General features: G+C 47.4%; 1 protein-coding gene across 5 annotated transcripts in view; it reads left to right on the top strand.

Moving 5' to 3' along the window:
* Nucleotides 1-26,234, top strand: part of LOC134966322 (zinc finger protein 569-like) — a 232,370-nt gene that overhangs the window by 8,210 nt on the left and 197,926 nt on the right. The window lies entirely within an intron of this gene.

The raw sequence follows: 26,234 nt of genomic DNA, 5'->3' as shown, positions 1-26,234 counted from the left end.
CCCCATGGTCCTTACGGAGTTCCCAGCATCCACTAGGACGTCAGAGAAAATAAGAATTTACTTACCGATAATTCTATTTCTCGTAGTCCGTAGTGGATGCTGGGCGCCCATCCCAAGTGCGGATTGTCTGCAATACTTGTACATAGTTATTGTTAACTAATCGGGTTCTTGTTGTGAGCCATCTATTCAGAGGCTCCTCTGTTATCATGCTGTTAACTGGGTTTCATATCACAAGTTGTACGGTGTGATTGGTGTGGCTGGTATGAGTCTTACCCGGGATTCAAAATCCTTCCTTATTGTGTACGCTCGTCCGGGCACAGTATCCTAACTGAGGCTTGGAGGAGGGTCATAGGGGGAGGAGCCAGTGCACACCAGATAGTCCTAAAGCTTTCTTTAGATGTGCCCAGTCTCCTGCGGAGCCGCTATTCCCCATGGTCCTTACGGAGTTCCCAGCATCCACTACGGACTACGAGAAATAGAATTATCGGTAAGTAAATTCTTATTATTACCATGAAATACCTTATTATGATTGGGAGTAGGGAGAAGAGGAGGAGGTGGGAAATGTATGACCTAGTGAGATAGTAAAAAGCATGTATGTATGAAATCCATGTCTGAGGGGTCATGTATCATCGTGCCGTACATGTTCTAAAATAAGCTTAGAGGTTTTGCGAAGTATACATTGAATCCTTCTTATCCCGTATTAAGGGTCTGTAAGTGGGCTAACAAACTCTACCGAGCTCTTTTCGGCTTTTAGTTCCAACAAATGGGGTGCACATTAATTGATGATACATGAAGGGGGAATGTATGTGAGTGCTAATATATGTGTCTATATCACCTGTCGACTATGTGTGCCACTACCTGAAGATAGAAGAGATGAAGATAAGAAACATGCGTTATAAATGCATTCGTATGAATATATATGTGTGGTCGTCCTTGGGCGTCTGTTGGAGCCTTGTTGATGTCTTGTCCGGATAGCTGTATCTTTGCTGTGTGGCAAGCAAAGCTCTTCAAGTGTCCATAAAAATTAAAGTCTCTAACAGTTCATCAAATGGCTGTGACAAAGTTCATCAATGGTCTGTATAATGGGTCATCAAAATCTTCTTCCGAGTCGGTGTCTTTTTACCTTGGAGAAAAACAAAGGAGAAACGGGTGAAAGAAACGGACCGTGGAATCACGTCTTATCACATCATTGTCTCGATTGCTGGGTCATAAATTAAACTAGTTGTTGTTACAATGTCCTCGCTCCTCAAACTCATCAATTTGGTACTTCGCTTGCAATTCATTAAAATTCGAACACATCTGAATATCAAACCAATCATTATGACAACTCCTAGGATACATAAGAGGAATTTCCCTACAGCAACGATAACATTTTGAGCCCATTCTCCTAAACCTGAGAACCAATTGCGTGGGTTCAACCATGATACCCAGCCGGTCAGTTCATTACCCACAGAAGCAAGGGTAAGGTTGTGTCTCCTTCGGAACTCCCACTTCAATTGCAAGATATCGTCCATCTTTTGATCTATGACCTCGGTTGGGTCCTCAGTGCTGTTTGTGATATACGTACAACACTTCACTCCATACTGAGTTGCTAGGGTGACACAATACCCTCCTGTTACTGCTGTGAGGTAATTGAGAACCATCCTGTGCTGGATCAGTTCCGTTTTGTAAGCTTGCAATTCTCTCCCAGTATATCTAAAGGTGTCATCATACATCTCGGTGATATTGTCTATCAGGTTCGCTAGCGTGGTAATATACCTAAAATTTATAATTCCTCTGGCGGTCCTCTGGCGGTACGGGTGATATCTAGCGCAAGCAGGAGTTGAATCCCGGTGGATTCGTGGATCAAATCAGAGGCTGCATGCTCTGTCCTATCTATAAGGTGTCTCTTTACAATGTGTTCGTAATGGGTGTGAGTGTAAGGAGCTTGAGCATTGCGGTGAACGTCTTTCATTTTATCATGGGTAATGGTCATTACTTCCGGTAACACTCTTCCAATGTAACACAATCCCTCTGAGTTTGGGGCAAGCCACTTATACGCCTTCCTCCCACATATCAAATATGCATCATCGGGGAGGACATATGGGACAGAATATGACATCACCATATTACATACCTTCCAGGTGAAAAATCCTATCCCTAGTTCTCTCATCTGACTAGTACACGTATCAGGTTGTATGATATGCGCACAGTATCCTGGTGATACTTCTCCAACTCGCATGGGCCTACTTCCTAGAGTGTACCTATATTGGAAATATCTTCCACTGTTGGCTATTTGGCGTATAAGTTCTGAGTCAATGGGCATTCTATCGGCTCTGTGTGAGAATGTCATGGTTCGGTTGTTCCATGTCACTTCCCAATTTCCCGGCTTTCGGGGATTGGAAATGTTAAAACATATTAAGGACCTATCCACATGATATTGGTGGAGCTTCAAACTAGGAGGCCTAGAAATATTAAATTTCTTGTCCACCGGTCTCCCACCCCTTAATTCAAGTACCTCATCTATCGTTAAAGAGTATGGCACTAGTCCTGACTTTCTATGACCTTGAGGTACTTGTGAGCACACCCAGCATTCCGTTTGGTTTAAAACCTTACCCACTAATGAGTGATAGTCACTCAATGGATGACGGTCCATATTGATATTAATGCTGGACTGACATCTCTGGATGCACCCATCCTCAACTATGTTGTCACAATTCCTACATATACAATTCTCTTCAGCTAACAATCCTTCACAATGTCTGTTAGTGTCATGGCTACCAGATCGTTTTCTGATACTCGCCTTTGCTCGGTGATTGTGTTGCTCTTGGAATTCTACGAATCCATCCTGGTCATCAGAACCCATTCCAGATCCTTTCTCGACCTCACTGGTACTCTCACCGAAACAGACTGCTCTGGTCAACAACAGGGTCAACAGGAAAATACGGACTGCAGTCTCCTGGGGCGAGTCCATCTTAGGAGGAGAAAGAAAGAGTTGTAATGGGGGAAAGAAAACAACTAGAAGGGAAAGAAAACTTTGCGCGACAACCGCCTCCGATCTTGTGGTTCTTTGTGCTCAGGTGCCGTGACAACAGTACTGCCTCTCCGCCTTCCCGGAACAGACACTCCAGTGATATGGTTTCCTCCACACTCTGCTCTTTGTCACGGGCTCTCTCTGGGTCAGCGACCTTCTTACAGTGGGACGAGTGGACCCAAGTCTCTCTTTCGGCAACCTTCAATGCTGTCGTGCTGGTCAATAAGACTTGGTACGGTCCTTCCCAACGGTCAATCAGGCAACCTGAGCGTAGAAAATTCCGAATCATTACATAATCCCCAGCTTCAATATCATGACAATTTACTGTCTGGCAGATCAGAAATCACCAGCTTTAGATTTCTATTCTGATTCCTCAACTGCTTGCTCATCTTAACCAAATACTTTACAGTGACTTCATTGTTACATTTCAAATCATCCTGGGGGTCAATCATTACATGGGGTTGTCGACCAAAAAGAATTTCAAAGGGGGACAGATTAAGAGGGGACCTGGGAGTGGTTCTGATGCTGTACAATACAAGTGGCAAAGCTTCTGGCCACAACAATCCAGTTTCAGCCATTACTTTGCTCAACTTGTTCTTAATAGTGCTGTTTACTCTTTCCACTTTCGCACTCGCCTGTGGGCGGTACGGAGTATGCAGCTTACTATTAATTCCCATTAATTTGCACATTACCTGAAAGACTTCACCTGTGAAATGGGTACCCCTATCACTTTCAATTATCCTAGGGATACCATACCTGCACACAAATTCCTGCACAATTTTTTTTGCAGTAAACGTAGCGGTATTTGTGGCAGCAGGGAACGCTTCAACCCAATTTGAAAACACATCAATACAAACCAATACATACTTTAAATTTCTACAGGGTGGCAATTGTATGAAATAAATTTGTATTACCTGAAAAGGGCCGTCCGTTGGCGGAATATGGCATGGTTCTGTTGGTATCGCCTTTCCAATGTTCTTCCTCAAGCAGGTGAGGCATGTCATCGCCCTCTTACCCGCATGGGAAGAAAATTCTAGTGCACACCAGTAGGCTCTTACCAACTTGCACATACCTTCTTGACCTAGTTGAGTCAGCCCATGTGCCGCCTCCGCTAAACTCGGAAGGTATGCTCTGGGTGCCACTGGCTTACCCTGTCCATCTGTCCAGAGTCCTGAGGACTCCTGGCCACATCCTTTTGACCTCCAGACTGCCTTTTCCTGTGGAGAACACAAATCTTGCATTTCACTCAATTTCTGTGTGCTGACTGTATTGAATACAGGTTGAGTATCCCATATCCAAATATTCCGAAATACGGAATATTCCGAAATACGGACGTTTTTGAGTGAGAGTGAGATAGTGAAACCTTTGTTTTCTGATGGCTCAATGTAACAAACTTTGTTTAATACACAAAGCTATTAAAAATATTGTATTAAATGACCTTCAGGCTGTGTGTATAAGGTGTATATGAAACAAAAATGAATTGTGTGAATGTACACACACTTTGTTTAATGCACAAAGTTATAAAAAATATTGGCTAAAATTACCTTCAGGCTGTGTGTATAAGTTGTATATGTAACATAAATGCATTCTGTGCTAAGATTTAGGTCGCATCACCATGTTATCTCATTATGGTATGCAATTATTCCGAAATGCGGAAAAATCCGATATCCAAAATACCTCTGGTCCCAAGCATTTTGGATAAGGGATACTCAACCTGTACCATCAATTGTGTGATGTCTGTCTGTCTTGGGGTACTGGCTGCTAGTTTAGCAGCTTCGTCTGCCCGGCTGTTACCAAGTGACACTGGGTCTTGGTTGTATGTGTGGGCTTTACACTTGATAACAGCCACTCTGTCAGGTTCCTGTATTGCTGCTAAAAGTCTTTTGATGTGGGTCGCATGCGCCACGGGTGTGCCAGCTGCCGTCATTAAATTTCTGAGGCGCCATAGGGCCCCGAAATCATGCACTACTCCAAAGGCATACCTAGAATCCATGTAAATATTGGCTGACTTACCTTTAGCCAATTCACACGCTCTGGTTAGGGCAACCAGCTCAGCAACTTGTGCTGAGTGAGGTGGGCCCAGGGGTTCCGCTTCTATGGTGCCTTTGTCATCTACGACTGCGTACACAAGTCTCCCGAGTCCGTCTGTCTGTGGCAACTACCGTCGGTGTAGAAAGTAAAATCTACACCTTCCAGTGGGTTGTCACTGATGTCAGGCCTTGCAGTGAAATTTTGGGTCAAATATTCCATACAATCATGTGTGTCAGTGTCTGTACTAAATCCTCCTTCACCATTACTCTCATCCCCCACCCTTTGTGCCTGTCCAGGCACACCTGGGAGATACGTTGCAGGATTTAGTGCGCTGCATCTCCTTATGGTGATGTTTACAGGGGCCATTAGTGCTAATTCCCACCTTGTAAACCGTGCGGATGAGACGTGTCTGGTTTGGGCAGAATTCAGTAAGGCTGACACTGCATGAGGTGTATGGATTGTCAGGTTGTGTCCTAGCACTACATCTTCGCTTTTACTCACTAGCAATGCTATTGCTGCAACACTTCGCAAGCATGTGGGGAGGGATCGTGCTACTGTGTCTAGCTGAGCGCTGTAGTAGGCTACCGGCCTGCTGGCATCACCATGCTTCTGGGTTAAGACACCTGCCGCACACCCAGCACTTTCTGTACCGTACAGTTCAAAGGGTTTCCCATAATCCGGCATACCTAATGCTGGTGCCTGCGTTAGGCACTGTTTGAGTCTCTCAAATGCCAGTTCGGACTCATCTGTGTGCGAAATCCGATCTGGTTTGTTTGATGAGACCATCTCTTGTAAAGGTAAGGCTAGTATGGAAAACCCTGGGATCCAGTTACGGCAGTACCCACACATTTCTAGGAAAGTGCGAATCTGTTGCTGGGTTTGTGGCAGAGTCATGTCGCGAATCGCCTGTACTCTATCAGCAGTGAGGTGTCTCAGTCCTTGCGTCAAGCCATGTCCCAAATATTTTACCTTGGTCTGGCATAATTGCAACTTATCCTTTGAAACCTTGTGTCCCGTATCAGAAAGATGAAGCAGAAGCTGTTTCGTGTCTTTCAAGGATGAGTCGAGTGAATCAGAACACAGCAGTAAGTCGTCTACATACTGTATTAATACTGATCCGCTCTCAGGTTGAAAGGATTGTAGACAATCATGCAAAGCCTGTGAGAAAATACTTGGGCTGTTAATGAAACCTTGTGGTAAACGAGTCCAGGTGTACTGTACTCCTCTGTATGTGAATGCAAACAAATATTGGCTGTCAGGGTGCAGAGGTACCGAGAAGAAGGCGGAGCAGAGGTCAATAACAGTAAAAAATTTCACAGTGGGAGGGATTTGCATAAGGATGACGGCTGGATTTGGCACTACGGGGAATTGGCTCTCAACTATTTTGTTGATCCCCCTTAGATCCTGCACTAGCCTGTAACCCCTCCCCCCGCTCTTTTTCACAGGGAAGATGGGACTATTGGCAGTGCTGGACGTCCTAACCAGAATGCCCTGTTGTAGCAAGCGCTCTATTACTGGGTAAACTCCTAACTCCACCTCTGGCTTCAGAGGATACTGTGGGATTTTTGGAGCTATCCTACCATCTTTTACTTGAACTACTACAGGAGCTACATTTGCCATTAATCCAGTGTCTTGTCCATCCTTGGTCCAAAGTGACTCCGGTATCTGGGAAATCATTTTCTCTACCTCGGGCGGACACCTATCTGTAACAGCAGTGTGTGACATTAGCCTTTGTGGGGAGTCTAGCATATCCTGTACTTCCTGAGCATGATTCTCGGGTATATCTAAGAACACACCTCCAGGAGTACAATATATGACACACCCCATCTTGCACAGTAAATCTCTCCCAAGTAGATTAGTCGGAGCCGATGCAGCTAGCAGAAAGGAGTGCTTGGTCTGCAAAGGCCCTATCGTAATCTCTGCTGGTTTGCTTAAAGGGTAGTGTTGTACTACTGTTACTCCCATGGCTGGAATTGTTTTACCAGTGGTCTTCATACCCACTGTTGAATTTAACACTGACTTGGTCGCCCCCGTGTCTACAAGGAAAGGTAGAGATCTACCAGCTACATCAATTGTGACCTCGGGTTCACTTCCAAGGCTCGCAATTAATTTCACTGGCTGCAGACTACAGGTGTGGCCCCACCCCTATTGTATGTGGTGACCTCCCCGCAGCGCGCTGGCAGCTACAACAAGTGAAGGGGGTAACTGGGAATTTTCAGAGACTTGCCAGTCTCTTTTTGGTGGGTACCTTCTTGTTTCCCCTGCATGTGGCTCATAACTCCGTCTCTGCGGTCCCTGATCCCAATTACGTGTGTCATGTCGTTGTCTAGGGGGTTGGTATACCTTATGTGGGTCGTTAAACATACAATTCCGTGCATAATGCCCTTCCCTCTGGCAGGTATAACATTTTATCACATTTGACTTACCCACAGGGGTCTGGTGCTTAGGCTGAGGTGGCTTCGTTGTAAGGGCTTGTATACTTACTGCCATCAGCTTATCGCCCTGTGACTCCCTGTGTCTCATGATGTTCCGATCATGTTCAATAGCGGTCTCTCTCAAAGCAGCCACCGACATACCTCTCCAGTTGGGTTGAGTGGTCTGTACCCTTGTCCTCAACACTTCCTTTAAACCATCCATTAATACAGAAACTGCTACTTCCCTATGGTGCACATTTGTCTTAATGTCTTCTATTCCAGTGTACCTAGCCATTTCCTGCAGTGCCCGATGGAAATACTCAGAAGCAGTTTCTCCTTCTTTTTGTCTTATGAAGAAGATTTTGTTCCACTTGACAACAGTTGGGAAATATACTCCTAACTGCAGGTTGATACGTTTTACATTGTCCTGATTGTATTCATCAGTGAGAGGTACCTCTTGATCTAACCTACAATCAGTGATAAACTTTGCAGAGTCGATATTGCGGGGCAAGCATGCCCTCAGCAATGTCCGCCAATCTTTGTTATTGGGTTACCTAATTCTCTAATGAACCTTTGGCTTGCAACTAGATCTTTCCTAGGATCAGGGAATTCAGACATAATTGTTCTTATTTCTGTCCTGGAAAAGGGACAATGCATTGCAATGTTCCTGACGGGAGTGACTCCTGTAGCGTCAGTTTTTCCATTTGGGACTGCAATTACCCTGACAGGATTAAGTTCAATCACATCACTCTGGGTTGATTCTACAATGTGTGGTGTAATTGTTTCTGCATAATGTACAGTACCGTACTTACCTGCGGACACGACCTCACCTGTCCCTCCACTTGGGGCCTTTGCTACTCCTCTTACTGGTTGGGCCGTGCACACTGTAGTCTCTCTTATGGTGGCTGCTAGAGAGAGTGCCGATATTGTGGTAGGCTCATCTTCCTGGTCGCAGTCCTGAGGGAAGTTTAAGACAGGATACAACTTGCACGGGTTAACATTAACATCAATACACTTATCTACTTTACTCTTATCATTTATACATTTATTAAGTGCACTTTTATCATATACCAGTATGCCATTCTCTGTAGCCACTTTCTCTCCTGTTATGTATGGTGGTGGTGGTGCGGTAGCTATCAAGTTTCCTGATAGGATTGGAACCAGCTGCTTGAGCTAATCCTCTTTGTATCTCGCCTTCCTGTTGCCATAACTGTAAATAATCATAATGTCTAATCCGTTGCTTGCCGGACTTTATTAGACATATCCTTCTCCTTAAATTTTGCAAAACCTCAGGATTAAAACTGCCTACCCAGGGAAACTTCTCCCCATCGTTCACAGTCATACGTTCCCACTCATTGCATAAAACCTCTGCGTGTGATCCATATTTTTCACACATTATGTACCTCGCTGACCCGACTGGCCGCGGAATAATATCAACCTGAACCTTGGTTGATCGTCCCTTACTTGAGCAACTGGCCCCCATTCTTTGCAGGTATTGCCTTCTCAGCGAATTCCTACAAAAACCACGTTCCCAGAGGTAAGGCGACGGTGAAAGTCCAACGAGTGCCTTCACCCACTCTCGCCCACGTCGACCAATATGCCCACACACTGCTTCAGCGCTGGTGTACTCAACCCAGGGCCCCTATGTGACCTCTACTTACTGGGGTGTGTGGGAGTATGCTACCCTCCCCAGTAAGTATCAGTTGCTGGAGAATTCCTGAGTGAACAGCGAACCTCCCTTAAAATTAAAAAAAAAACCTACACAAATCACGTTAGAATGTACAAATAGTGTTTATGATCCCGCAAAGCGTACGCAAATTGCGTAATGGGTATCAAGGTAACCAACTAATGCACACAATTACATGCGGTACAGTCGCAATGCGTATAAGTAACTATTACTTATCCGCAGAATGACCAGCGGAATCGGTTGTTTAGGCTGCGAAACCTTCAGCCGGAGCGTATTCTCAAAACGGGCCTATATGGGTATTGCGCCAACCCCCAGGGCTGCGCTCACTACCTCTGACCTTTCTTAAGTCAGGGTCTTCAGAAGCTTCGTATAGGTACTTTTAACGGCTTTCTGACTTTCGCGGACCTTCTGGTCTGCTGTAACACTAATTGCTCCTCTTACCTTATTCACTTTAAACGTGAGATGGCCTTCTCCCACGCCACCACGTGTTCACTTCACGGGTATCCTTCTACGAGATCTCGAATTCCGGGGTTCACACCAAAGAAAACTTTACTTGCATACACATGCTCTTTCACTTCATACATACTTTGATTTTTCTGTACAGAAAATTTCTTTCATTCAGGTAACACAGGCTAATCCCAGAGGTAATGCAACGAGAGGAGGATCTTTTTTTTTTTTTTTAAACTAAATTTTGGAAACTGAACAAATTTGTGCTATTATCTCGTGGCTTCCGTATCTACTACTAAATCAATGCTATCGTGTGATTTGTATTTAGTGGGCGTATCCGTACGCACGTTGCCTAATGTACGCCACGTGTGTAGGCCTTTGCGTTGCGTACGCTGTCTCGCACTCGGTCAGAGACACGTGTACACAGGCCGGATACGTCCGCAGTAACACAAATAACACGCTTCTATAAATGCAAACGATATTTAACTATAATCGTTTACCAAACACCATACAGTATCTCCTGTATAACCTTTATAACTGGGTCAGGCTGCGTGAGTGTTTTACAATTACTCCCTTAAGTATTACTTTTACTTTTAACTAAATAGCAACAAATTTTCTCAGCACGTGATCAATGCTAATGGCAAACAGAAAGGTAGATATGTGAAAATACGCAAATGGAAATACAAGTGTGTGCGTGTGTTGCGTGCGCAATTTTCACCAATACAGAAATTTAAACAGATTTAAAAGACAATAGCTTAACGTTCTTACCTTTCGGTTCCGGATCCCACCAGCATCCCTACAAACCAAGCGGAGCAGACGCTTATCTAATCAGCACTTTACCGTATCCCCAACCACCAAACGGCTAACAGGGGATACTACCTTCCCGCCCTTTGCTGATGGATAAAGTCTGCCTGGTTCCGCTTGGCTGCGGATATGAGGAGGCCCGGACGGAGCCCCCAATTGATAAAGTCAGTTATTACCTAAAAACATTAAGCTATATTCTATTATGGACTAAGTACGCTATTGGCGCACTGAGTACCGTAAGGGTACGCACTTAGCGTAGCAGACGCTAGGCCGTGGGCGAGACGCACGAGCGACACGCACGCTCACGGAATGTTACACAGTAACCCTTAGTAACAACACACCATAAGGGTACGCTTTACACTTTAAACCTTGGCAATGAAATACTAAAACGATGTAATGCTTATTAACCTTGATTATATGAGAAGCTGCTTGAGCGATTGAGACGCTCAGAAAACCCTTTACAGTAACTAGTGAAAACACAAGACCTGGTTAGGATATAAAAACCACTTAGGCTCTAACACCCAGTGGATAATTCTATTTGAGTAAAAAGGGGAAAAACAGTACAGCTTATACACTACAAAACTAACATAAAATCTAAACAGAATAACGAGGAATTATATGAACAATAGCGAACGATCGCAAACACAAGAAAACAGAATGAGTACACAATGAGAACAAATGGCAAACACAGAGGATAACAAAATGGCTACAGAGAATTTACACACGTGGGAATGATTCGCAGGCGCGTCCTGAATCCAGCCCTCAGCCTTCAATGTGAAAACCTTGCAGAGAGAGTGAGTGACTGGACAGGCAATGGTGGTCTTTATATACACAACATACAGTAACAATACAATGGTCCCTATAATCTCATGGTTCATTGGACACAGGAATGTGTCTCTGCATTATAACAAAAGGTCATAGGTGGGTTTGAACAGGTGGGCTGTGCCTTTCTCCAACTGCGCAGGTGGGAGGTATCCTTAGGATTCCCGCCGCATGGGTAATGAACAGCAAATACAGTAAATATCTATAAACTACTTTTGTACATAACTATGCGCAGGACCGAGCATTCTCTTCCTAACCAACATCGAAATGTTACTATTAAAATACTCTACAGCTGGATACTAGACACCACCGTTCTACCTTTATCTGACCCTTCCTATCATGCAAAGAGGAATTTCCCTGTCCAAGAACCGTTTAAACTAAACATACTTTCTGACATTGTTAAGGGGAATATTCACTATAAAACACTATGAAGGTAAAATATGTTATGATCGAGTCGCCCGCTAGACGCTTACAAACTCTACCGTAAATGCGCATACACCGCTGGGGCGATCTTACGCAAATTGCGGATATGTGCACGCACGGCAGAGCGTGTGCAGCGGGCATGTGCATGAGGGGTTAGTACAAGGCATATGAAAGAGGATATTTTTCGACTTTGACACCAGGTAGGATTCCCGGATCACTTAACCTGGATTTCTCTAACGTCCTAGTGGATGCTGGGGACTCCGTCAGGACCATGGGGATTAGCGGCTCCGCAGGAGACAGGGCACAAAAATAAAGCTTTAGGATCAGGTGGTGTGCACTGGCTCCTCCCCCTATGACCCTCCTCCAAGCCTCAGTTAGGTTTTTGTGCCCGTCCGAGCAGGGTGCAATCTAGGTGGCTCTCCTAAAGAGCTGCTTAGAAAAAGTTTTTAGGTATTTTATTTTCAGTGAGTCCTGCTGGCAACAGGCTCACTGCATCGAGGGACTTAGGGGAGAGAAGTCAACTCACCTGCGTGCAGGATGGATTGGCTTCTTAGGCTACTGGACACCATTAGCTCCAGAGGGATCGAACACAGGCCCAGCCATGGAGTCCGGTCCCGGAGCCGCGCCGCCGACCCCCCTTGCAGATGCCGAAGATGGAAGAGGTCCAGAAGCAGGCGGCAGAAGACTTTTCAGTCTTCCTGAGGTAGCGCACAGCACTGCAGCTGTGCGCCATTGTTGTCAGCACACTTCACACAGCGGTCACGGAGGGTGCAGGGCGCTGGGGGGGCGCCCTGGGCAGCAATGTATAATACCTTTTTATGGCTAAAAAATACATCACATATAGCCCTTGAGGCTATATGGATGTATTTAACCCCTGCCAGATCTCACAAACTCCGGAGAAGAGCCCGCCGAAATAGGGGGCGGGGCTTATTCTCCTCAGCACACAGCGCCATTTTCCTGCTCAGCTCCGCTGTGAGGAAGGCTCCCAGGACTCTCCCCTGCACTGCACTACAGAAACAGGGTAAAACAGAGAGGGGGGGCACTTTTTTTGGCGATATTACTATATTTAAGCTGCTATAAGGATACAACACTTATATAGGGTTGTTCCCATATATATTATAGCGCTTGGGTGTGTGCTGGCAAACTCTCCCTCTGTCTCCCCAAAGGGCTAGTGGGGTCCTGTCTTCAATAGAGCATTCCCTGTGTGTCTGCTATGTGTCGGTACGTGTGTGTCGACATGTATGAGGACGATGTTGGTGTGGAGGCAGAGCAATTGCCGGTAATGGTGATGTCACCCCCCAGGGAGTCGACACCGGAATGGATGGCTTTGTTTATGGAATTACGTGATAATGTCAGCACATTACAAAAATCAGTTGACGACATGAGACGGCCGGAAAACCAGTTAGTACCTGCCCAGGCGTCTCAGACACCGTCAGGGGCTGTAAAATGCCCTTTACCTCAGTCGGTCGACACAGACCCAGACACGGACACTGAATCTAGTGTCGACGGTGAAGAAACAAACGTATTTTCCAGTAGGGCCACACGTTATATGATCACGGCAATGAAGGAGGCTTTGCATATCTCTGATACTACAAGTACCACAAAAAGGGGTATTATGTGGGGGGTGAAAAAACTACCTGTAGTTTTTCCTGAATCAGAGGAATTGAATGATGTATGTGATGAAGCGTGGGTTAACCCAGATAGAAAAGTGCTAATTTCAAAAAAGTTATTGGCATTATACCCTTTCCCGCCAGAGGTTAGGGCGCGCTGGGAAACACCCCCTAAGGTGGATAAGGCGCTCACACGCTTATCAAAACAAGTGGCGTTATTGTCTCCTGATACGGCCGCCCTCAAGGATCCAGCTGATAGGAGGCTGGAAACTACCCTAAAAAGTATATACACACATACTGGTGTTATACTGCGACCAGCCATCGCCTCAGCCTGGATGTGCAGTGCTGGGGTGGTCTGGTCGGATTCCCTGACTGAAAATATTGATACCCTGGATAAGGACAGTATTTTACAGACTTTAGAGCAATTAAAGGATGCTTTTCTTTATATGCGAGATGCTCAGAGGGATATTTGCACTCTGGCATCGAGAGTAAGTGCGATGTCCATATCTGCCAGAAGAAGTTTATGGACACGACAGTGGTCAGGTGATGCGGATTCCAAACGGCATATGGAAGTATTGCCGTATAAAGGGGAGGAATTATTTGGCGTCGGTCTATCGGATTTGGTGGCCACGGCAACTGCCGGGAAATCCACCTTTTTACCTCAGACCCCCTCCCAACAGAAAAAGACACCGTCTTTTCAGCCGCAGTCCTTTCGGTCCTATAAGAAGCGGGCAAAAGGACAGTCATATCTGCCCCGAGGCAGAGGAAAGGGTAAGAGAGGGCAGCAAGCAGCTCCTTCCCAGGAACAGAAGCCCTCCGCGGGTTCTGCAAAGCCCTCAGCATGACGCTGGGGCTTTACAAGCGGACTCAGGAACTGTGGGGGGTCGACTCAAGAATTTCAGCGCGCAGTGGGCTTGCTCACAGGTGGACCCCTGGATCCTGCAGGTAGTATCTCAGGGTTACAGGTTGGAATTCGAGAAGTCTCCCCCTCGCCGGTTCCTAAAGTCTGCTTTGCCAACGTCTCCCTCAGACAGGGCGACGGTATTGGAAGCCATTCACACGCTGTTTTCTCAGCAGGTGATAGTCAAGGTACCCCTCCTACAACAGGAAAAGGGGTATTACTCCACGCTATTTGTGGTACCGAAGCCGGCCGGCTCGGTAAGACCTATTCTAAATCTGAAATCTTTGAACCTGTACATACAAAAATTCAAGTTCAAGATGGAATCACTCAGAGCAGTGATAGCGAATCTGGAAGAAGGGGACTTTATGGTGTCCCTGGACATAAAAGATGCTTACCTGCATGTCCCAATTTGCCCTTCACATCAAGGGTACCTCAGGTTCGTGGTGCAAAACTGTCATTATCAGTTTCAGACGCTGCCGTTTGGATTGTCCACGGCACCTCGGGTCTTTACCAAGGTAATGGCCGAAATGATGATTCTTCTGCGAAGAAGAGGCGTATTAATTATCCCTTACTTGGACGATCTCCTGATAAGGGCAAGGTCCAGAGAACAGCTGGAGGACGGAGTAGCACTAACCCAAGTAGTGCTGCAACAACACGGGTGGATTCTGAATTTTCCAAAATCTCAGTTGACCCCGACAACACGTCTGCTGTTCCTGGGAATGATTTTGGACACGGTTCAGAAAAAGGTGTTTCTTCCGGAGGAGAAAGCCAAGGAGTTATCCGAACTTGTCAGGAACCTCCTAAAACCAGGAAAAGTGTCTGTGCATCAATGCACAAGAGTCCTGGGAAAGATGGTGGCTTCTTACGAAGCAATCCCATTCGGCAGATTCCACGCACGAACTTTTCAGTGGGATCTGCTGGACAAATGGTCCGGATCGCATCTGCAGATGCATCAGCGGATAACCTTATCGCCACGGACAAGGGTGTCTCTTCTGTGGTGGTTGCAGAGTGCTCATCTGTTAGAAGGCCGCAGATTCGGCATACAGGACTGGGTCCTGGTGACCACGGATGCCAGTCTGAGAGGCTGGGGAGCGGTCACACAGGGAATAAACTTCCAGGGAGTATGGTCAAGCCTGGAGATGTCTCTTCACATAAATATACTGGAGCTAAGAGCGATTTACAATGCTCTAAGCCTGGCAAAACCCCTGCTTCAGGGTCAGCCGGTGTTGTTCCAGTCGGACAACATCACGGCAGTCGCCCACGTAAACAGACAGGGCGGCACAAGAAGCAGGAGAGCAATGGCAGAAGCTGCAAGGATTCTTCGCTGGGCGGAAGATCATGTGATAGCACTGTCAGCAGTGTTCATTCCGGGAGTGGACAACTGGGAAGCAGACTTCCTCAGCAGACACGATCTACACCCGGGAGAGTGGGGACTTCATCCAGAAGTCTTCCACATGATTGTGAACCGTTGGGAAAAACCAAAGGTGGATATGATGGCGTCTCGCCTCAACAAAAAACTGGACAGGTATTGCGCCAGGTCAAGAGACCCTCAGGCAATAGCTGTGGACGCTCTGGTAACACCGTGGGTGTTCCAGTCAGTGTATGTGTTTCCTCCTCTGCCTCTCATACCCAAAGTACTGAGAATTATACGGCAAAGGGGAGTAAGAACGATACTCGTGGCTCCGGATTGGCCAAGAAGAACTTGGTACCCGGAACTTCAGGAGATGCTCACGGAAAATCCGAGGCCTCTACCTCTAAGACGGGACCTGATTCAGCAGGGACCGTGTCTATTCCAAGACTTACCGCGGCTGCGTTTGACGGCGTGGCGGTTGAACGCCGAATTCTAAGGGAAAAAGGCATTCCAGAAGAGGTCATTCCTACACTGGTTAAAGCCAGGAAGGAGGTGACAGCACAACATTATCACCGCATTTGGAGAAAATATGTTGCGTGGTGTGAGGCCAGGAAGGCCCCCACGGAGGAATTTCAATTGGGTCGATTCCTACATTTCCTGCAAACAGGATTGTCTATGGGCCTCAAGTTGGGGTCCATTAAGGTTCAAATTTCGGCCCTGTCGATTTTCTTCCAGAAAGAATTGGCTTCAGTTCCTGAAGTCCAGACTTTTGTAAAAGGAGTACTACATATACAGCCCCCGGTTGTGCCCCCAGTGGCTCCGTGGGACCTTAATGTAGTTTTGGATTTTCTCAAATCCCATTGGTTTGAGCCACTCAAATCGGCGGATTTGAAATATCTTACATGGAAAGTAACCATGCTACTGGCCCTTGCTTCAGCCAGGAGAGTGTCAGAATTGGCGGCTTTATCGTATAAAAGCCCATATCTGATTTTCCATTCGGACAGGGCAGAACTGCGGACGCGTCCTCATTTTCTGCCTAAGGTGGTGTCAGCGTTTCACCTGAACCAGCCTATTGTGGTGCCTGCGGCTACTAGCGATTTGGAGGATTTCAAGTTGCTGGACGTTGTCAGGGCATTGAAAATATATATTTCAAGGACGGCTGGAGTCAGAAAATCTGACTCGCTGTTTATACTGTATGCACCCAACAAGCTGGGTGCTCCTGCTTCTAAGCAGACGATTGCTCGTTGGATTTGTAGCACAATTCAACTTGCACATTCTGTGGCAGGCCTGCCACAGCCTAAATCTGTCAAGGCCCATTCCACAAGGAAGGTGGGCTCATCCTGGGCGGCTGCCCGAGGGGTCTCGTGGTCGGGGGAGAACACGTTTGTAAAATTCTACAAATTTGATACCCTGGCTAAAGAGGACCTGGAGTTCTCTCATTCGGTGCTGCAGAGTCATCCGCACTCTCCCGCCCGTTTGGGAGCTTTGGTATAATCCCCATGGTCCTGACGGAGTCCCCAGCATCCACTAGGACGTTAGAGAAAATAAGATTTTACTTACCGATAAATCTATTTCTCGTAGTCCGTAGTGGATGCTGGGCGCCCATCCCAAGTGCGGATTGTCTGCAATACTTGTACATAGTTATTGTTACAAAAAAATCGGGTTGTTTCTTGTTGTGAGCCGTCTGTTCAGAGGCTCCTACGTTGTCATACTGTTAACTGGGTTCAGATCACAAGTTGTACGGTGTGATTGGTGTGGCTGGTATGAGTCTTACCCGGGATTCAAAATCCTTCCTTATTGTGTACGCTCGTCCGGGCACAGTATCCTAACTGAGGCTTGGAGGAGGGTCATAGGGGGAGGAGCCAGTGCACACCACCTGATCCTAAAGCTTTATTTTTGTGCCCTGTCTCCTGCGGAGCCGCTAATCCCCATGGTCCTGACGGAGTCCCCAGCATCCACTACGGACTACGAGAAATAGATTTATCGGTAAGTAAAATCTTATTTTTTTCAGAGGGAGCCGTTTCCACTAGCAAAAAACACGGGTAAATGCGTGCCCCTGTGCAAAAACCTGTTGTTTTTTTTGAGCTAGTGGAAAAGGGTTATAATCGGTTAATTCAGTTAGATAATTCTACTTTGGAGATCTTCGTTCACTCCCCATAGAGGTGTGCGCAAAAATCTTTGATTTTGCAGCAGTGCTGGGGGTGCCATTTATGGCAAATATATGCACACAGCCACATCGTCATCATTGCACCCACTAATTGTCACAACCCCTTAGGGGGGATTGTAATACTGGCGACGTGCAGCCATGTTTGCTTGCACGCATCATGCCAGTTACAGTAGTCCTGACACCATATGTTTTCCTGCGCTCCTCTGTAGGGTGCAAGGCATAATCTGAGATGTAGATGGATGCAATTTCCTGTTTCTGAATTGCAATTCCTCCCCATTGTGCTAATTAGAATTTCCCCCAAGACTGTTATATCTTTAAAGGAAGGACCTCTTCTGTTTTTGTTGTTGTTGTTGTTTATGCTGCCTAAACATCTGTGTTTATATTCCTATTTCTCTAACGTCCTAGTGGATGCTGGGGACTCCAAAAGGACCATGGGGAATAGCGGCTCCGCAGGAGACTGGGCACAAAGTAAAAGCTCAGTTAAGATTTTGTGCCCGAACGAGAAGGGTGCAATCTAGGTGGCTCTCCTGAGCTGCTTAGAGTAAAAGTTTAAATAGGTTTTTTATTTTCAGTGAGACCTGCTGGCAACAGGCTCACTGCATCGAGGGACTAAGGGGAGAAGAAGCGAACTCACCTGCGTGCAGAGTGGATTGGGCTTCTTAGGCTACTGGACATTAGCTCCAGAGGGACGATCACAGGCCCAGCCATGGATGGGTCCCGGAGCCGCGCCGCCGGCCCCCTTACAGATGCTGAAGCAAGAAGAGGTCCATAAATCGGCGGCAGAAGACTTTCCTGTCTTCATAAGGTAGCGCACAGCACTGCAGCTGTGCGCCATTGCTCTCAGCACACTTCACACTTCGGTCACTGAGGGTGCAGGGCGCTGGGGGGGGCGCCCTGGGAAGCAATGAATTTACCTTATTTGGCAAAAAATACATCACATATAGCTCCTGGGCTATATGGATGTATTTAACCCCTGCCAGTTTTCCAGAAAAAAGCGGGAGAAGAGCCCGCCGTGAAGGGGGCGGGGCCTATCTCCTCAGCACACAGCGCCATTTTTCCCACACAGCTCCGCTGGTAGGAAGGCTCCCAGAATCTCCCCTGCATCCTGCAACTACAGAAACAGGGTAAAAAAGAGAGGGGGGCACTTATTTGGCAAAATAACAGATATAAGCAGCTATAAGGGATAGACACTTATTGTAAGGTTGTCCCTATACATATATAGCGCTCTGGTGTGTGCTGGCAAACTCTCCCTCTGTCTCCCCAAGGGGCTAAGTGGGTCCTGTCCTCTATCAGAGCATTCCCTGTGTGTGTGCTGGGTGTCGGTACGTGTGTGTCGACATGTATGAGGAGGAAAATGATGTGGAGGCGGAGCAATTGCCTATAATGGTGATGTCACCCCCTAGGGAGTCGACACCTGAATGGATGGCCGTAATTAAGGAATTACGTGACAGTGTCGGCACGTTACAGAAAACTGTTGACGACATGAGACAGCCGGCAGCTCAGTTAGTGCCTGTCCAGGCGTCTCAAACACCGTCAGGGGCTATTAAACGCCCGTTACCTCAGTGGGTCGACACGGACCCAGACACAGACACTGACTCCAGTGTCGACGGTGAAGAAACAAACGTATTTTCCAGTAGGGCCACACGTTACATGATCACGGCAATGAAGGAGGTTTTGCACATCTCTGATACTGCAAGTACCACAAAAAGGGGTATTATGTGGGGTGTGAAAAAACTACCCGTAGTTTTTCCTGAATCAGATGAATTGAATGAAGTGTGTGATGAAGCGTGGGTTACCCCCGACAAAAAACTGCTAATTTCTAAAAAATTATTGGCACTATATCCCTTCCCACCAGAGGTTAGGGCTCGTTGGGAAACACCCCCTAGGGTGGATAAGGCGCTCACACGCTTATCAAAACAAGTGGCGTTACCGTCTCCAGAAACGGCCGCCCTTAAGGAGCCAGCAGATAGGAGGCTGGAAAATATCCTTAAAAGTATATACACTCATACTGGTGTTATACTGCGACCAGCAATCGCCTCAGCCTGGATGTGCAGTGCTGGGGTGGCTTGGTCGGATTCCCTGACTGAAAATATTGATACCCTGGACAGGGACAATATATTATTGACTATAGAGCATTTAAAGGATGCATTCCTATATATGCGAGATGCACAGAGAGACATTTGCACTCTGGCATCAAGAGTAAGTGCGATGTCCATTTCTGCCAGAAGAGGATTATGGACGCGACAGTGGTCAGGGGATGCGGATTCCAAATGGCATATGGAAGTATTGCCGTATAAAGGGGAGGAGTTATTTGGGGGCGGTCTATCGGACCTGGTGGCCACGGCAACGGCTGGGAAATCCACCTTTTTACCCCAAGTCACCTCGCAGCAGAAAAAGATACCGTCTTTTCAGGCTCAGTCCTTTCGTCCCCATAAGGGCAAGCGGGCAAAAGGCCACTCATATCTGCCCCGGGGCAGAGGAAGGGGAAAAAGACTGCAACAGACAGCTTCTTCCCACGAACAGAAGCCCTCCCCCGCTTCTGCCAAGTCCTCAGCATGACGCTGGGGCCTTACAAGCGGACTCAGGCACGGTGGGGGCCCGTCTCAAGAATTTCAGCGCGCAGTGGGCTCACTCGCAAGTGGACCCCTGGATCCTGCAGGTAGTATCTCAGGGGTACAAATTGGAATTCGAGACGTCTCCCCCTCGCCGGTTCCTGAAGTCTGCTTTACCAACGTCTACCCCCGACAGGGAGGCGGTATTGGAAGCCATTCACAAGCTGTATTCCCAGCAAGTGATAATCAAGGTACCCCTCCTACAACAGGGAAAGGGGTATTACTCCACGCTGTTTGTGGTACCGAAGCCGGACGGCTCGGTGAGACCCATTTTAAATCTGAAAGCCTTGAACACTTACATAAAAAGGTTCAAGTTCAAGATGGAGTCACTCAGAGCAGTGATAGCGAACCTGGAAGAAGGGGACTACATGGTGTCTCTGGACATCAAGGATGCTTACCTCCATGTCCCAATTTGCCCTTCTCACCAAGGGTACCTCAGGTTTGTGGTACAGAACTGTCACTATCAGTTTCAGACGCTGCCGTTTGGATTGTCCACGGCACCCCGGGTCTTTACCAAGGTAATGGCCGAAATGATGATTCTTCTTCGAAGAAAAGGCGTCTTAATTATCCCTTACTTGGACGATCTCCTGATAAGGGCATGGTCCAGAGAACAGTTAGAGGTCGGAGTAGCACTATCTCAAATAGTACTACGACAGCACGGATGGATTCTAAATATTCCAAAATCGCAGCTGATTCCGACGACACGTCTGCTGTTCCTAGGGATGATTCTGGACACAGTACAGAAAAAGGTGTTTCTCCCGGAAGAGAAAGCCAGGGAGTTATCCGACCTAGTCAGGAAACTCCTAAGACCAGGCCAGGTGTCAGTGCATCAGTGCACAAGGGTCCTGGGAAAGATGGTGGCTTCTTACGAAGCGATTCCATTCGGCAGATTCCACGCAAGAACTTTTCAGTTGGATCTGCTAGACAAATGGTCCGGATCGCATCTTCAAATGCATCAGCGGATAACCCTGTCTCCAAGGACAAGGGTGTCTCTCCTGTGGTGGTTACAGAGTGCTCATCTCCTAGAGGGCCGCAGATTCGGCATTCAGGATTGGGTCCTGGTGACCACGGATGCCAGCCTGAGAGGCTGGGGAGCAGTCACACAGGGAAAAAATTTCCAGGGCTTGTGGTCAAGCATGGAAACGTCACTTCACATAAATATCCTGGAACTAAGAGCCATTTACAATGCCCTAAGTCAGGCAAGGCCTCTGCTTCAGGGTCAGCCAGTATTGATCCAGTCGGACAACATCACGGCAGTCGCCCACGTTAACAGACAGGGCGGCACAAGAAGCAGGAGGGCAATGACGGAAGTGGCAAGGATTCTTCGCTGGGCGGAAAATCATGTGATAGCACTGTCAGCAGTGTTCATTCCGGGAGTGGACAACTGGGAAGCAGACTTCCTCAGCAGACACGATCTTCACCCGGGGGAGTGGGGACTTCACCCAGAAGTCTTCCACATGATTGTAAACCGTTGGGAAAAACCAAAGGTGGACATGATGGCGTCTCGCCTCAACAAAAAACTGGACAGATATTGCTCCAGGTCAAGGGACCCTCAGGCAATAGCTGTGGACGCTCTGGTAACACCGTGGGTGTACCGGTCAGTGTATGTGTTCCCTCCTCTTCCTCTCATACCAAAAGTACTGAGAATCATAAGAAGGAGAGGAGTAAAGACTATGCTCGTGGCTCCGGATTGGCCAAGAAGGACTTGATACCCGGAAATTCAAGAGATGCTCACGGAAGACCCGTGGCCTCTACCTCTAAGACAGGACATGCTCCAGCAGGGACCATGTCTGTTCCAAGACTTACCGCGGCTGCGTTTGACGGCATGGCGGTTGAACGCCGGATCCTGAAGGAAAAAGGCATTCCGGATGAAGTCATCCCTACCCTGATCAAAGCCAGGAAGGATGTAACCGTACAACATTATCACCGTATTTGGCGTAAATATGTTGCGTGGTGCGAGGCCAGGAAGGCCCCTACGGAGGAATTTCAACTGGGTCGATTCCTGCATTTCCTGCAAACAGGACTGTCTATGGGCCTCAAATTAGGGTCCATTAAGGTTCAAATTTCGGCCCTGTCGATATTCTTCCAAAAAGAACTAGCTTCTGTTCCTGAAGTTCAGACGTTTGTCAAGGGAGTACTGCATATACAGCCTCCTTTTGTGCCTCCAGTGGCAACTTGGGATCTCAATGTAGTGTTGGGATTCCTAAAATCACATTGGTTTGAACCACTCACCACTGTGGACTTGAAATATCTCACATGGAAAGTGGTAATGCTGTTAGCCCTGGCTTCAGCCAGGCGTGTATCAGAATTGGCGGCTTTATCCTATAAAAGCCCTTACCTAAATTTTCATACGGACAGGGCAGAATTGAGGACTCGTCCTCAATTTCTCCCTAAGGTGGTTTCAGCATTTCACTTAAACCAACCTATTGTGGTGCCTGCGGCTACTAGGGACTTGGAGGATTCCAAGTTGCTGGACGTAGTCAGGGCCCTGAAAATATATGTTTCCAGGACGGCTGGAGTCAGAAAATCTGACTCGCTGTTTATCCTGTATGCACCCAACAAGCTGGGTGCTCCTGCTTCTAAGCAGACGATTGCTCGTTGGATTTGTAGTACAATTCAGCTTGCACATTCTGTGGCAGGCCTGCCACAGCCAAAATCTGTAAAAGCCCATTCCACACGGAAAGTGGGCTCATCTTGGGCGGCTGCCCGAGGGGTCTCGGCTTTACAACTTTGCCGAGCAGCTACTTGGTCAGGGGCAAACACGTTTGCTAAATTCTACAAATTTGATACCCTGGCTGAGGAGGACCTGGAGTTCTCTCATTCGGTGCTGCAGAGTCATCCGCACTCTCCCGCCCGTTTGGGAGCTTTGGTATAATCCCCATGGTCCTTTCGGAGTCCCCAGCATCCACTAGGACGTTAGAGAAAATAAGAATTTACTTACCGATAATTCTATTTCTCATAGTCCGTAGTGGATGCTGGGCGCCCATCCCAAGTGCGGATTGTCTGCATTACTTGTACATAGTTATTGTTACAAAAATCGGGTTATTGTTGTTGTGAGCCATCTTTTCAGAGGCTCCTTCTGTTATCATGCTGTTAACTGGGTTCAGATCACAAGTTGTACGGTGTGATTGGTGTGGCTGGTATGAGTCTTACCCGGGATTCAAAATCCTTCCTTATTGTGTACGCTCGTCCGGGCACAGTATCCTAACTGAGGCTTGGAGGAGGGTCATAGGGGGAGGAGCCAGTGCACACCAGCTAGTCCTAAAGCTTTTACTTTGTGCCCAGTCTCCTGCGGAGCCGCTATTCCCCATGGTCCTTTCGGAGTCCCCAGCATCCACTACGGACTATGAGAAATAGAATTTTCGGTAAGTAAATTCTTATTTTTACTCTGAAAAAGCATTGCATCACAGTGGCTTTATCAACATAATTTATTAATAACGTATTCTAAAACTAAATAGCATGGATGAATCAGTTTTTTTTTTCTCATACGTCCTAGAGCAGAGGTTCTCAAACTCGGTCCTCGGGGGCCCACACAGTGCATGTTTTGCAGGTCTCCTCACAGAATCGCAAGTGAAATAATTAGCTCCACCTGTGGACCTTTTAAAATGTGTCAGTGAGTAATTAATACACCTGTGCACCTGCTGGGTTACCTGCAAAACATGCACTGTGTGGGCTCCCGAGGACCGAGTTTGAGAACCTCTGTCCTAGAGGATGCTGGGGTCACCATTAGAACCATGGGTTATAGACGGGATCCGCAGGAGACATGGGCACTTTAAGACTTTCAAAGGGTGTGAACTGGCTCCTCCCTCTATGCCCCTCCTCCAGACTCCAGTTTTAGAATTGTGCCCAGTGAGACTGGACGCACTACAGGGGAGCTCTACTGAGTTTCTCTGAAAAAAGACTTATTGTTAGGTTTTTTATGTTCAGGGAGACTGCTGGCAACAGTCTCCCTGCTTCGTGGGACTTAGGGGAGAGAAGTATGACCAACTTCCAGTGAGTTCAATGGCTCTGCTTCTGGCTACAGGACACCATTAGCTCCTGAGGGTGCTGATCGCTGGGTACGCCTAGATGCTCACTCCCGCAGCCGGCCGTCACCCCCTTACAGAGCCAGAAGTCAGAAGACAGGTGAGTAGCAGAAGAAAAGAAGACTTCAGTGATGGCATTTCTGAGGTACCGCGCAGCGGTCGGACGCTGCATGCCTGGCTCCCACACACGCACACAGCATTACAGGGTGCAGGCCAAGGGGGGGGGGGGGGCGCCCTGGGCAGCTAAAAATCCTTAGTGTACACTGGCAAGAAGGGACATTAGTGCCAAGGCACTGTCCTAACCCCCGCCAGTATATTCATTTATTGAAATAAGCAGGACAGAAGCGCGTCATTAAGGGGGCGGAGCTTCGTCCTCACAGCTCACTCGGCGCCATTTCCTCTCCTCAGGCTGCAGAGAAGCCGGTCCTTCCTCACACTGTGCAAAACGGCACAGGATAATTGCAGCAATACACTTAATATTAAAAGCGCTACAGGTCTGGGGCATTTTTTAGTGTTTTCAGACCCGTCAATTTGGCGCTGGGTTGTGAGCTGGCAAATCCCTTCTGTGTCTCTCTGACAGACTTTACTGTGGGTCTGTCCCCTATATGCCCGGTGTGTCTGTGGGTGTTTGGTACACGTGTGTCGACATGTCTGAGGCTGAGTGCTCTTCCCAGGAGGAGGCTGTATTAGGGACACAAACGGCTCTGGGGGTGACCCTGTCGGCACCGCCGACTCCTGATTGGGTAAATGTTTGAATGCTTTGAATCCTAATGTGTCTCTTATTAGTAAGAGATTAGATAAGTCTGAGTCTCAGACCCAGGCATGCAAGAAATCTGTGGAGGATGTGTTATTACAAGTTCAGGACCCCTCGGGGTCACAAAAACGTACTTTTGCCCAGTTGGCAGACACTGGTACCGACACGGACACTGATTCCAGTGTCGACTATAGTGATTCCAGATTAGATCCAAAATTGACAAAGAGCATTCAGTACATGATTGTGGCGGTTAAAGATGTATTACATATCACTGAGGACCCTGCTGTTCCTGATAAAAGGGTCTGTTTGTATAAGGAAAAGAAACCTGAGATAACATTTCCTCCCTCTGATGAACTGAACACACTATTTGAAAAAGTCTGGGAAAGCCCTGACAGAAAGTTTCAGATTCCCAAAAGGATTCCGGTGGCTTATCCGTTTCCCTCTGAGGATAGGGACAAGTGGGAGTCACCCCCCCATTGTAGACAAGGCCCTATCACGTTTGTCTAAAAAGGTTGCTCTCCCGTCACCTGGCACGGCAGCCCTTAAGGATCCTGCAGATCGTAAGCAAGAAACTACGTTAAAATCCATTTATGCGACCACAGGCACGCTACTCAGACATGTCATTGCATCTGCGTGGGTGAGTAGTGCTATCAAAAAGTGGGCAGATAACTTGTCATCTGATATAGATACCCTAGATAGGGATAGCATCCTCTTGACGCTGGGTTATATCAAGGACGCTGCAGCGTACCTAAAGGAAACTGTGAGAGATATTGGCCTTTTGGGATCAAAGGCCAATGTCATCGCAGTCTCAGCTAGGCGAGCATTGTGGATTCACCAATGGAATGCTGACACTGACTCCAAGAAAAATATGGAATCTCTACCATATAAAGGTGGTGCCTTGTTTGGTTTCGGCCTCGCTGATTTGGTATCTATGGCTACCGCGGGTAAGTCATCTTTTTTGCCTTATGTTCCTCCACTACAAAAGAAAACCCACCACTATCAAATGCAGTCCTTTCGGCCCAATAAATACAGAAAAGGGCGAGGTTCTTCCTTCCTTGCTACTAGTGGAAGGGGAAGAGGTAAAAGATCACCAGCCTTGTCTGGTTCCCAGGAGCAGAAGTCCTTCCCAGCTTCTGCCAACTCCACCGCATGACGCTGGGGCTCCTCTGCAAG

The sequence above is a fragment of the Pseudophryne corroboree genome, chromosome 10, assembly GCF_028390025.1.
Source record: "Pseudophryne corroboree isolate aPseCor3 chromosome 10, aPseCor3.hap2, whole genome shotgun sequence".
Lineage (NCBI taxonomy): Eukaryota > Metazoa > Chordata > Amphibia > Anura > Myobatrachidae > Pseudophryne > Pseudophryne corroboree.
This window is presented reverse-complemented; position numbering and strand designations above follow the sequence as displayed.